The sequence below is a fragment of the Corvus cornix genome, chromosome 18 (genome assembly GCF_000738735.6).
Source record: "Corvus cornix cornix isolate S_Up_H32 chromosome 18, ASM73873v5, whole genome shotgun sequence".
Classification (NCBI taxonomy): domain Eukaryota; kingdom Metazoa; phylum Chordata; class Aves; order Passeriformes; family Corvidae; genus Corvus; species Corvus cornix.
Genome location: NC_046347.1, coordinates 9,742,015 through 9,755,055, shown reverse-complemented (window position 1 = coordinate 9,755,055; position 13,041 = coordinate 9,742,015). Strand labels below are relative to the sequence as shown.

The 13,041-nt window shown below is 40.3% G+C and overlaps 1 protein-coding gene across 4 annotated transcripts in view; it reads right to left on the bottom strand.

The window, feature by feature from the left end:
* CEP112 (centrosomal protein 112) overlaps positions 1–13,041 on the bottom strand; it is a 158,253-nt gene that overhangs the window by 17,704 nt on the left and 127,508 nt on the right. The gene's annotated exons all lie outside the window — the stretch shown is intronic.

Below are 13,041 nucleotides of genomic sequence, written 5' to 3'. Positions count from 1 at the left end.
CATGCTAAGATGTGACAGAGGCAGTTTGGCCACTCAAAAAAGTTACTTTGCACAGGTGGGACCACTGACTGAACAGGAGTAGGTACATCTTAAAAGTCCTATCTTATTATAGGCTACAAGTATTCATCCTAGAAATGTACTAAATACCCTCAAAGCCTGGAAGGCAAATGGAAATATTGCAACATTTGCATTTGCAAATGGGCCGGGTTTTTGTTGTCATCCCCTCTGTACAACCTGAGCTTCCTAGGAGCAGTTTTGCAGTGTACCAACAATCTTTTCTCTAAGCCAGAGTAATCCTCTCTTTGGAAAACAATGTCTGGAATTTGCAGTGGAAATGTATTCCATATTACTGAAATGGGATGCTGGCCGAGATGAGGGGCTCCCCTCCTGCCCTGTAGTCAAATCTAGCATGTGATCTACAAATGAAGTATAAATGGCAATAAAAAAAAGGAATATTATGATCGTGTCACTTTACCACAACTACCCAATCTTTATTTAGTTCAGAAGTAATCGCTCCTAAACCAAGCTCATAAAATGAATCCACAAATTTATTTTGTCATGATTGTTCTCCTTATATATTTATTTTTATTCCAGCAGTCACTCAGAGCCTTGATCTTTTTGTTACATGCTTAACAAAGGAACAGCGTGCCCCAAGGAACTGATAGTCTGTGTTATTTCTAACAGATACACACCAAACAAACAATAGAAAGTTTCAAAGATTTTTTTTTTTTTTAAAGTTTCCCACTCATTGTTGGATGTTTGAATACATGCTTAACATTTACTTACACATTTACTAAAAGCTTAGGGATGTTGTCAGCTTGAATAAAGGCATTGTTAACTGCAAGTGCTGACTCCAAGCAAAGTGCACAATGTGGATGGGGGATTGACACCAACACAGAGGCGGCTGTGGCTGCAGAAAGGGAATATTTTGAGTTATCTTTTGTATGGCAGGAAATCGGGGCATTGATACCCATCAGTGAAAAGCGGCACAGGGCTGGACCCGGGAAGGGGCTCATGCTGCAAATGCCACTGAAGGAACCTCCAATGATGCTTTTAAAAAAGCTGAGCTGCACAGAGACCTTCTGCAGAGCACCCTGGAATCACAGAATCATTAAGGCTGGAAAAGACCTCCCAGATCATCAAGTCCAACCTTTGACCAACCCTACAATGGTCACTAAAGTGTATCACGAAATGCTGCGTTCACGTGTTTTTGGAACACTTCGAGGACGATGACTCCACCACTTCCCTGGGTGGCCTGTTCCAGGTCTTGACCACTCTTTCAGTGAAGAAATTTTTTCCTACTATCCAGCCTAAACCTCCCTTGGTGCCCCTGCCTTTCCCTTGAGAGGAGAGGCAAAAACCCCACAGACTCAGGGTGCTTTGTAGGACCTACCATATGGTTAATGTTTGCTTCCTCCCAGCAGCCAGGATACCTGTGCACAACTCAGGATCATTAAAAGTCCTCGTGGTGCAAAGATTTAACAGAAGAAATGACTTGCTCTTTTCCACAGCACTGAAATACTGTACTCTCCAATAATTTACAGGATAAAATTGCTATTGAGATAAGATAAGAGGACTACTTATGATAGATCTTGCACGCTGTTTTGAAGTGATGCCAGGCATTAACTTTAAAGTCTTATAGCTGTAAGACTGTTACATGTTCTGATGCCAAAAACTGTAACCAGACCCAAGCATGAACTTCAAATCTGCCCAGGGACTTTTATGCTATCACAGCTTCTGAGAAATGCTGAAATCCTGGCTTTGAATGCATAACCCATCTTCAGTACTCAACAAGGTTTGCAGTACCAGGAATTCGCATCAAATTAATGAAATATATGTGGGAATTATGTATGAATTGGAGGCTTTTTGTTTTCTTTTTGTACATCTATCTTCTGAGGTAAAACACAAACAAGCATAAAAGCTAAAATGAGCAATGTAGAAATGTAGTAACAAGCAGGGTAATTCCATGTATCAGGAAAATCACCAAAAACCCAATTAATCTGACAAAAATCCTGCCATAACCCCAAAGTGTCCATTCATAACCAGCCCAGGATGACTCTCAGGAACATTCCTGGAGCACATTTTGGATAAACTACAAAGCATGACCCATCTTCTCCTGCACTTTCAGGACCAGCTTTTCCAGCCCAAATGGTCTGGCTTGGTGAAAAATAAGGAGAGAGGAAACCTCATCACACATCACTCGTCCTTTCCTTGTGCTCAAGAACAAGTTTGACCCTTAACAGGACTTTGAAGCTGGCCGAGAGATAGCAATTAAATGTACAAATACATGTGAGTACATATATATGTGTTTCAGAGAACAGATTTGTATCACCCCCATCTGCAGGTCCTGGAGCTCAAATTGTTCCTGCCAAAGACAGCAACCACACGGTGCCAAAGAGAACTGGTGCCCTGCTCCTTCCTTCCTTCACATCTCCATTTTTACTTCTCTTATTTACAACAAACTTCTGCAGAGGATAAAACGAGAGGTTCCTTTAAATCTGAGGGTTTGCAATGCATCTGAAAGTCATTTAATTTGGGAAATTCAGATAACACCGCCTTTGTCAGGTTCCCCTACTCTAGACAGGGTTTGCCAGCACAGAGCACACATGTTTTATTTCATTAGGAGAGCAGAAAATGTCTTAAATTTAAATTTAGAAAGAAGGTATTTTTACTATAACATGTAAGTATAGCAAACTAACAACTCTTCCAGTTATCCATTCAACATTTGTCCAAACCAGAATTTACTGTATGAACTCACAGACTTTTCCAATCACATCAGAACTGGCTGTTGGCAGGTTTTGTATTGGGATGGCAAAAAACCTCAACTAACTCCTTGGATCAATCACAAATACCTTTAACTGGACCCTTTTTGGACTATTTCTGTGCTGCATAAATTCCATGAGTAATTAATGTTCATTTGAGTATTCCAGCTGTTCTATCAGCACAATGGCAAGAAAAGTAAAACCAAAAGTTCAGCATTTGATCAAAGCTGTGTCAAAATGAAAAAGTAACATCAAAATCTCATGGTCGCTGTAGATTCCTGCATGTGATTATCTCTGAAAACAGCAATTACACATAAGCAAGTTTGTTGCCCATGATTTTAATTTTCTAGGAGGGATCACGACAGATGTCATGAATAATGCACCTTTTTGAAGATCTCACTGAAAATTCTCTCTCAAAAGGCCTCATATGCAGTGGCCAGAGCCTGAATACTGATGGCAATTCCTGAAGCTACCAGAACCCTCAAATCTTTCTCTGAACCAGACAGGGAAGCTTTTGCCATGTAGAATACTCTTAAAAACAGCAGAGGACTTAGCCCAGGTACATCACAGAACATCTCTTTTGTAAAACTGAACAATGTTTTGTTTTTTTTTGTTTTGTAATGCAGTTTTTACTCTACGGCTTCAAAGTGTGACATTTTGTCCAAAGAGCAGCAGAGCTTATGATGGATAACTGCTGAGATGAAGAAAAATGGATGAAAAAATAAAAATCCAGGCCAATTTTTAAGCCTTTTTTTCCCCCCTGAACAGAAAACAAAACTTAACTTATTTAGTTAAATTTTTCCAGGTTTGGAATGAATCCCCCGTCTGTCAGCTGTGCTAAGTGGACTTGCAGCACTCTTATAAAGACAATATTAATTTTTTTTCAGTTAAACGGGCTTTCAGATGCCATGTAAACATGTTTGCTGTTGAACGTCTACACCATACCTGACCTTGGAAGTGCTTTGTGTTGGCCAGAGAACAAAGAAATCAAATGTTTTGCTTTCCAGCCCAGATATCCTACACTTTGAAAAGCTCTTAAAAATGTAAATGAGATAATAAGCTCCACTGCAACAATGTGGGTGAATTACAGCTGGAGAGAGGTAAAACTCATTTGATTTATTTCTAAAAATGGAAAGGATCCTAAAATAAAATCATATTGTTTGGGTCACACACAGCATCCAGAGGCCCGGGAAGGATGGAAGGGAAAAGTAACGGCTTTGAGAAGGCACCGCTGGAATATTCTGGGTAGATTCTGGGACCTGGAGTGGAGTTTGTGGATGAGTCCATCCCAGTCACTGTGATCCAGAGCCGCTGGACACTGATGTGGAAGGAGAAAGGAACCTCTGAACTGCATTTCTGGGTAGGCACCTTTTATTCCCCCTATTATCCCACTGGGGATTGATTATCTCCAGCAGAATGTTTAATGAAGTTTATTTCGGACCCAAGGGAGCAGCACATGTGGGGTTGATGGATTTCTGTGGGATACCTGAGGGGCAGACTGAGGCTCTGAAAAAAGGTGTTTTTTTAAAAAAAACCAACTTGTAAAGCATAGAGTTTTGACAAGGAGCCCTAAAGAGACAAAAAGGTGCAATGCCAGCATTTCAAAATCCCTTATCAAGGCAGGAATTAATTTTTGGTGTTAGTTACAGGGCTTAATCTAAATCAACTAAAAGCTGGTAAGAGAAAGAGTTCAAAGAATCCCGGGAACAAGTATGGAACGGGAACGTATGAAGGATTTAGTATTTTATATATGAAAACTGATTTGATTATCCTTTAACCCCAGGATATTTTTGAAAAGTGTTGGATTCTCTGAAAGAAAGTTCTGTTCTGAAGAGTTACATAAACAGAAACAATTCCTATACTTAATTTCTTTGTATTGATTACAACTGTGAAGAAACTATTTACAAAGCTGTGATGTTTTGTCTTTAACCTGAAATAATTTCTTATTTTTTGTATGTTCCTGAGAGCAGACAAGGCTTGATTCCTGATCCCATCACATCGATGGGAAGTCACAGATCACAACCATTTATCTCTCTGGTCTGAGGGTTGAATAACTAAGTGACACCTTCAAAAAAAGGAACATTTTCTAAAAAACATTAAATACCAATGTACTTTCACTATGAAACAGAAAGTGCCAGCAAAAAAGTCGCTGCTCATCCTGATCAGATTATGCTGGATAACGGCAGAGCCTTTTTAAAATGGAAATATGTAATTTTTATTAGCTGTACCAGCAACTCTGCGCACATGGATGTGCATCTGTATCCAGAAAAGCCCTCGATATTTATGAGCCGTGCAGAGTAAAGCTACCACTAAAGGTAGTGAGAGTTAGCACTTTTCATCTTCAAAGAATTTTTCAAATGTTACCAAATTAATATAATTAGTTAATGAAAGATGCAGTAATAAAAGCTACCCTAATTACCTACTGTAGTCTTAATTATCTCCTTACTAATGCCCACAGAAGAAGGCTTCCACTTTACATCCTCAAAACATGTGCCAACAATAATTCTGAATACAGGCTTCTCTTTAAGTGCCTTCTAAATTCAAATTACATCCATTGATGTGTTTTCTCTCCCCGTTCATGAGAAGAAAATCTCTGGAAGTTCGAGGGGAAAAAAACCCCACGTGAATGTTAATAAAAATTAAAGCAAATTTTCTTCCAGAAATACACATGGAGATGCTTTAAAATGTTGTCATTAAAACATTTAATTTTAAAAATCTTTATCACTCCATGAAGCCAGAATTATGGGCTGTCTGGGCAAAAACTTCTTTACATTAAGTGGTCTCATAATTTAGAGTCAAACACAATTCTATCCAAAGGAAGCAGCCAAGAATCCCATCCAAATTTATCACAGATTTTTAAAAACAATCATTAATTTTGCTAAAACATTTCATGGAGATAAATAAATTTATCTGGGTTTATTACTACTATAAATAAATTGGGCAAATATGTCTGTGAAGACCACTGATGTAATGCCATGAGTCAGAGCAAAACAAGGGTGTTTTAAAAAGTGAAATAGTGATGTTTGAGCCAAATTGTTGGGGCATCCTCAACACTTTTTGGGTTTTTACTGAGCTCTTGCCCATGACACTGCAAACAAAAACCTCTGTACTTAGAGTTCTCTCTTGGTTTTGGTGCAAAGCAAAGGAAATCTTCTGGTTTTAACCTAATACATATGTTTGCTGCTCACATATGGCAAAATTCCTTTCTGGTGGGAACTTTTTTGCTGTTGTTGCAACACACTATATATCCAAGAAGTCTCCTTTGATCTTGAACTATTGCTCCACTACTCATTATGCTACTGATTCAATATGAAAGGCAAAATTTCTGTGGTTTCTGTTAAAACAATGGCTTTGTTTTTGCAAACAAAGTTTTCCACAACCTATATGCAGGGGCCAACATTACTGCAAGAGAAAAGAAAATCTATTATTTTACACAGAAAATAGTCATGGTGTTTAATAACACAAATTATTTCTCTATCCTATAGGTACACTACAATTGCTATTATGATTGTACAGAAAATTTAGGCTTTACTGCTCCTCAGGAACAGAAATTAAAATGCCTTAAGTGATATTTGACATCTCTCTTTCCTATTTTACTTTCCTTTCAGTGATGTCTCAGCCTGTTGCCAGCAGTCCAACTCCAGGATCTGGTTGGGATCAGCTTGGATGGGTGGGGGAAAGGGGAAGACCTGCAAAAGCTGCTCTTCACAGTGTCCTACTAGAATCTTCCTGACTAATATTTAATTTTAACCACTAAACACTATTTCATGAAGGGTGAACATGAATTACAACACAGAATGAAAATGCAAATTGGTAATACCTTTGTAAATGTGTCCCTACAGGAGTTGGTTGCCCGTTTTCTGCTGCCATTATGGAAAAAAAAATGTTTCCTTGGTCAGGAATCAGATAAAAGGCATAATTTCCAAAGGCACAGAATTCATCAACTCCCACTTGGAATAACATGAGCTCCCATATACACCATGGCACGTTTGGAAGTTTGGCTCATTTTGCTGACATTTCAACATGGGAATGGAGATCTTGCAAAATTCTCCAGGCTGGGGCTTTGCCCATCCCCACCAGTCAAGCAGCTCCCTGTTGCACCAGGCTATGGCTTCAGAGATTTGCCAGAAGGAGATGCCCTCGGGAAGTGTAACAAATCCTTCCCTTGAGGGACTATGGGAAGAAAGAAAGGGGTTCAGGAAGAAAAGGAATAATTTGACTCCAGGAACAGAACCAAGCCTCTCCAGCAGTAGGGGAAAAAAAGCAGGTCATTTTACATAAAAGAAAAAAATATATGCAAACATTTTGCAGAGTGGCAGGCTCTAACATAAGCCATTTTCATTTTTGACTATTTATGGCCAAGAGACTGACTGGCAGTACACTATAAACTTGGGATCATCAGCATTAGCTCCTGAGCAGTCCCACAGCACTTCCACATCAGACTTCACCTGGATTTTGGGTGTCTTTAGGAGATTCCCGGAGCACTCCTGGAATTGTCAATATTCCTATTTTCCCTGTTTTGCTCCTGTAAGATGTTGATGCGTTTTCAGCATTTTCTGTACATACCTAGTTGAGTTGACCACAGTTTTAAGATAATTTTCCTGCAAAGTCTTTAGCCCTATTAGAAATTTTTCCCTGTGAGGGTGGGCAGGCCCTGGCACAGGGTGCCCAGAGAAGCTGTGGCTGCCCCTGGATCCCTGGAAGTGTCCAAGACCAGGCTGGATGGGGCCTTGGAGTGCCCTGGGACGGGCTTTAAGGTCTTTTCCAACCCAAATCATTTCAAGATTCTATGATTCTAAGATATATCCCTAAAACACCTTGATGGCACCAGCAGGGCTATTTGTAGACTTAAAATTAGGCAGGGGCTTAAGCATTTTGCTGAGTCAGGGCTTCGCTGCAGGACATTATAAAAGCAATTCTTTTGAAAGGCAAAGGATGCCATAAGGTCCTGCAGAGATAACAGTTCAAAGAAAACAGCAGCATAGTTGTAAAGTTGGGCATTTTTTGTCAAGGGAAGCCAAGGAGGGAATTGTTTTCACTTTGTTTTAGTGGCTCAGGTGACAGGAGGGAAAGGAGGCAAGGTTCAAAGGCTGTAATAAACTGGCTTTCATCTGCTTTTCTCAATGGGCCACAAAACCCAACAAGCAGTTGCCGTGGCCAAGCACTGCTTTGTCTATGACCAGGACACTTCGGAGCTGTTGTGATGAAGTCAATCAAAAGCCTGTCAGCTGGAAGATTTACTGTAATATTTACCTGGAGTATTTTGTAGTTTGCTTTAACACTGCTTCCCCTTCTTTCCAGCCTGCATGAGTGTCATGGTCAAGAGCAGAGCAGAGGCTGCCGAAAGGAGAAAAGCACTGAACTGTTTCCCCCTTGCACTTGCCGAGGTTTAGGCAGAAACACCAATGGTGCACATTTACCAGATAAAATGAATCTTTTAAACCCAAAGATACCATGACATCTTAAGCATACACTTGTGAAGGAAAAGTTCAGAACTCCATTTTAAACCACTTATGAGAGGATTTACCAAGATTCTGCCTAATGTTCAGCTGACACTTTGTCAAAAACATTTATCACAAAGCTTTTGAAGTTTCTTAGCTCCCCCTGAGTTATTAAAACTTGAACTGCAGAGTTTGTTATCAGCCTCAGAGCACACACAAAATACATCAGGTATTTTTTCAGTCAACCTTTCAGTCTGATTTTGAGGCTATTATACAAAATACAACATTCCCAATCAGGTTAATGTCTGACAGATAATGCTGAGCGGGCGGAACTGCTGCGCCTGATTGATCTGCAAGACAATTTTCATTTCCTAATTTGCTTTTTATTAAACACTTTGCAATCAAAGGGAACGGCAAGGAGTCTGCCATTCTCCGAGCAGGTCTCCTGTGAAGACCTGATGTCGGCTTCAACATTTTCAGGCAACTTCTTGAATTTTTGATGCTCTGTTGCAAGAACATCTAAAACATTGTGTCAATGCCGTGCTAGTGAAAAACTGCTATTGTGAATAGAAATGAAGCAGTAAAACATCTGGTTCTGCTGCTTGCTGTACTCTTAACAACAGTTCTGCAAAAAACAAACATCAGGGGTTCAGGCAGAATTTCCTGCAATGACTTGGAGAACGCCTGAGTCTTGATAAAGCAGATTTATCAATCACTCGCTGAACAAGGCAATCTTCCACCGCCTGGGGCTTCATTCCCAACCAAGTTTATCAGTAAACTGCCACTTTAAGTGGGTGTTCGGACACTTCACACCTGGAGCCAGCCCAGAGGTTCCAGCAGACCCCTGGTGCTCTACAAATGTCTCTTTAAAATGCATTGCTCACCACAGATACACAAAGAGCTGGAAATATAAACATTTCTAACAGGCCTTACAAAGCCTCTTATTTTGATATGCTCTTTTAAAACAGAAATATGAAAGGCTCAGATATTTCTAATCAATAGGCCAATCTGATTCCCAGTAAGAATGAAAGAAAAGCTATTTATTTTGTGCAATCAAGTGCTCGGTATTGCTGCAATTCTCCCATTACATAAAATAACACTCATTTTCTTGCACACAGGCACAAACAAAGAAATCGAATAAAGTCTTTTTACCTTTCAAAGTAACCTTAATCAACAAAATTAACTTGCAAGGCAAGCCACTGCTTTTTGAACTGAACAAGAGTAAGCTTGACTCAACACATGTGAGATGTGAGAGGCAGCAAAGTAATATCTGCTAAAATTATGTCTGGAAGCCAAAAATGGGGTGATTCTTGACAGGAGAGGATGCACACTTGGAAATTCTTTTATTCAAAGTCTTTAATGACCTCCAACCCAATTACATTTGCAACAAGACATGACAATGCAGTTGCTCCTATTTAAAAGTATGTGTGAAAACGGAGCATTTTTGAAGCCTGAATCTTTTTTTTACTTTTTAATCATGTTGAGATGAAGCTCATTTACTTAAAAAGAAAAAATGAAACAGAACGTCCTCTGCAGCTGGTCAAACAGATTACGAAACTCTAATCTCAGTAGCCTGAGGAAAACCAAAACAGTTTTTCAAGTATCTATTTTACAGAGCATTAGCTTTATACTTTTAAAAAGAGGCATTAACATAACTGATCAGAACATCCCAGAACGTTTCTGATCTAGTTAATCATATGACGTTATGACAGAGATTCTTGCTGTCATAATGCCAATGTTTCTAAACATTTCTAAAATCCTTTAAGTTCTTCTTTTTTTTTCCAAATTAGACATGGGTAAGATCTATTTCAGTTTCTTCAGAAGTTTTTCCTTCCATTTTAGAGCTCTATAAAACTGGTGCAGAGTATTTTAGATAGACAGACACATACACACACAGCAAGGAACAATGTCCGGCTCCATGACCTATTTAAATGTTTCTTTTAGCTTTTTATACAAAACATTTTGCTCTAATTCCTGCATAACTCATTTCTGGGAGTCCTCACCACCTTATTTCTTTAACTCTGCTGTATTCTTTACAGCTAAACTGGAATCATCAATAAAAAAATCAGGATTTGTCTAGTTTAAATTTATTTGGTTTATTTCCCTTAAAAGCAATTATTTAAACATTCCAGCCACACTTGTTGCAGCTCTGAAGATCAAGGTTTATTGGACAAGCTTCCAGTGGGTCTGGGCCCCTCTAAGCCAGCCCTGGTAAGATCAGACTGAGGATTCCTGGGAGAGATTCCTGACACAAGCACCTCTGCAACAGGAAACAAACAGCCTGTGCTGGACCTTTTGGTGCTGACAGTTTCTCCAGGATAGGTAAGAATAAGGTGTAATTTATACACAGGCAAGCCAGGAAGAAGATGAGAGGAGAAAAACACTTTCCAAAGCTATGGCTGTGCCTCAGATATCACTTTAGTGGGGTGTCAAGAGCTCTTATCACAGTTGTGACAAAGCAGATCTGATTTCCACTGAGTGCTTTTGGGGTTTGTTTGTTTGTTTGTTTGTTTGTGGGGGTTTTTTGTTAAGTCAGTTTCAACTCAGTTTTGAGCTGAAGACTCTGCTGTTTCAGTGTGCAGATCTTTCTGGCAGAAAAGTCTTACATGAAAATGCACAGGCAGGAGAGGACCTCAGTCCCACACAGCATGAATTCTGTTGAGGTACTTGTGAATCTAACAAGCATCCACAAGATATTCTCCTGCTTTTGCTTCCCAGCAACACTCACAGGGTCCTGACAAGGCAGCTGAAATACCCCCAAAAAGCACACAAAGCTTTTAAAAAATATATATGTAAATAGTTACAAATATTCCTATATGGATGACATTTTAAAAATACAAAAGCATTAAAAATAACAGAAAACAGATCAGGTTCTGAAGTGCCATGAGTTTCTCATTTGTGCAGCTACACATTAACGTCTCTCACCCGACCTGCACAGCTACTTCATGCATCCAAAAACCTTCCCCTTATCACAACTGAGACAAACACTGCAGGAAAAACACTATATGGCACAGTGTGAAAGAATTCCTGTATTGGTAAAGTTGCATAAACCTCGATCTGTTCAGGGTCTGATAGGGAAGCACAAATGAGCTTGGCCTCTGCTGAGATGGAGAAGGGACATCAGCTTTTCACTTCCATCACAAAAGCTGAGTTAGAAACATAAATGAGTGCTCAGCAACACCAAACTTGATTTGCAAATGTACATTTCCATACAATGATTACAAATAGACACAAACATTGAGTAGAAGCGATGTGTTACTCTGGTAAGAGGAAGAAAACAACAGATCAGGTAGGAGTCCCTCCTTGGGGCTCAGAGCACAGCTGTGGTCAAAGCTGTTTCCAGGCAGACAGTTAAAATCCACTGATAATATCCAAATTGTTAAATAGTCTTCAGTAATTGCTGTTCTACCTTGCTGAATTAAAAGTGTAAAACTGGGAAGGACATTTATGACACTGACAGTAGAAAGAAAAGTAAGAGGAATTTAAATACAGCACATACAGCTGTTTTCAGGAGCCAGAGAGTGTCAACACACATCCTGGATTTCTCCTTCCAGCTGCCTGCAGAGTCCTGGCTTGGTCCAGTGGTGCAGGTGTTCCTGCAGGTACCTAACATTTGTCAGCTTGAGTTCTTATTTATACAGTTCCATTCTGCTCCTCCCAGGCTTCTCAGTAAGCAAACAAACTCACTTTTCATGTTCAGTGTTCTTGTTTGTACTTTTACCCTTTCTTACATAACAAACCTGGCAGAGAGCAGAGCAGGGAGAGTGCCCGGGGCTCCTGCTGTGGGTGCAGGGGGTTGGACACTCACTGTGGGCATCACCCCTCCCTGAGTGAGCACATCCTCTTCCTGGGTCTCCTCCAGGTTAGATCCTGGTGTGGAAAGGTGGGTGCAGGGTGACGAGGGAGTCACACTGGCAACAGAAATGAGAAGGCCAAGGCAAACCATGGTACCACGGGTGGGAGTTCATGGGCACGCACGTGGAAAATGGAAAGGAAAACATTACAGCACTTCAGGATTTAACATCTTTTCAACAATTTTAGTACAGACAGATAGCACAACCTTCTATTGAAATGAAAATGTGTCCCTGAGACAGCGACTCTCAGGAGCCTAGATGGACTCAATGATCTCAGAGATTTTTTCCAACCTTAATGATTCTGTGAGTCTGTGAGTCTGGACCAGCACCACTGCCCACTTGGCAAGTGCACAAATGATGTGTTTTCCTAAACCACAGGATATCTGCATGAAGTTTTAGTGCTGCCATGTCCTAACTCATTACTTCCCTAGAAAAGGGACTGGTTTGTTTTCCCTTGATCTGGTTCTAGAAGAACTTGTATCCACTCCTTTTTGTATCACAGATGAGCTGATCTGTTTTCAGGATACGATGAGTGATGCTCTCCTTCCCCCCACACCAGACTTTATTTCTTTGGGATGGTGTGAACTGTCAGACAGCAAACCCCAGGGCAAAAATGAGCTGGGACTTCCTGGCAAATCTCAAGAGGGAAGAGAACAGGGCATTGCAAGTTTTGTCTTCTAAGGCCAACATGGCCTGGTTCGAAATCCATGATCTCATGCCATGCTGGGCCAGGAAAATGGCATATCCAGGGCATGGGTTTCCAGCATAAAATACAAGTGAGGTGATCTGATGTGACTCTATTCACCTGCCAACAGCCCTGGCAGAAAAATCAACAGGTTCTGGGGATGAGCTGCTGCTGGAGGCAAAGCAGGAACCATTAAAAGAGCTGCCCTGACCTGTGAGGAACTGGTGTTTTTGCTTTGAACTTCAGCAAATCTTAATGAATTCTTCATAACTGGCAATCCAGGGTTTTCACTGAGGATT